The sequence below is a fragment of the Rattus norvegicus genome, chromosome 20 (assembly GCF_021556685.1).
Source record: "Rattus norvegicus strain SHRSP/BbbUtx chromosome 20, alternate assembly SHRSP_T2T, whole genome shotgun sequence".
NCBI classification, from domain to species: domain Eukaryota; kingdom Metazoa; phylum Chordata; class Mammalia; order Rodentia; family Muridae; genus Rattus; species Rattus norvegicus.
In genome coordinates, this window is record NC_141553.1 from 22,884,429 (window position 1) to 22,885,467 (window position 1,039).

Consider the following 1,039-nt stretch of genomic DNA (forward strand, 5'->3'; position numbering starts at 1 on the left):
TACTTGCTCCTCTTAATGGCATCTGTGGTTTCTGAGTGTCTGGGATCATGTCAGGAGTGATCTAAGAAGTGCTATGCCGTGACCCTGCGTTATAGTGCTGGGCAGTGGTCATCTCTGGCATGGTGTGCCCCCTCCATCAATCCCTGCGTGGAGCTGGAACGGTGGTCATCTCAGGCTAACTTTCGGACCAGGGTCCATAGCTCTTGTTCCTTACCAGGCTGGCCCCTTGAAAAGTCTTTGTCTGAGGCTTACTTCCCAGTGGGGTTTTTCTGTACTAGAAGTCTGAGAAGCCCATGTGGGACTGCCTGGGGCTGGACTGGTAATTGTCTCAGGCTGGCTTTTTTCAGAAAATGTTAGGCTAGTAATCCTTCAGATGTTCCCAGGTCAGAACACTGAGTGTAGACATAGTCCCTCTCCTCTCCAACACCTATTGATGTACTCGTGATACAACAGCCGCACCTGCAACACTTCTAGGGCAGGGAAACGTCAACTTCTTAAAGACTGGCTATTTACAAGAAATTTTACAAACTGAATTTTTGCCCAAAATTTATTTCTCCTTGGATTTTTGTATTATGCCATACGGTTTTAAAAGATTTGTTTTGATTTTATGTGTATAGATGTTATACCTATATGTATGTCTGTGAACCACGTGTTTGTGGTGCCTAATTAGATGGTGTTGGTTCCCCTGGAACTAGAGTTACAAGTAGTTGCTTGTTGTTGTGTGGGTGCTGGGAATCGAACCCTGGTCCTATGGAAGAACAGATGGTACTCTTAACCACTGAACCACTGGCTCCATTCCATTTGTAGACTTTGAAAAACTCCTTTGTGAAAAGAGCGAATTTCCCCCCTCTCCCTATCCAAAGTTCATATAGCAAAATGGCCCTATAGATATTTTTAGGATGAAGGTATGTTCATGGTTTCAACAGGTTATAGTAGTAATACTTAAAAGATCAATAGAGATGAAACCAGGGAAATGTCACTCTGGGGTTCATCGCCCCCAGGTGATCAATGACTGGGCCTTACTTTTCAGACTACTCGG

At 44.5% G+C, this 1,039-nt stretch overlaps 1 non-coding gene across 1 annotated transcript; it reads right to left on the bottom strand.

The window, feature by feature from the left end:
- Positions 1-349: 349 nt before the first annotated feature.
- Positions 350-481, bottom strand: LOC120099080 (small nucleolar RNA SNORA17). The gene has a single exon (XR_015646060.1). It is a non-coding gene; the product is annotated as a small nucleolar RNA SNORA17 (small nucleolar RNA).
- Positions 482-1,039: the final 558 nt, after the last annotated feature.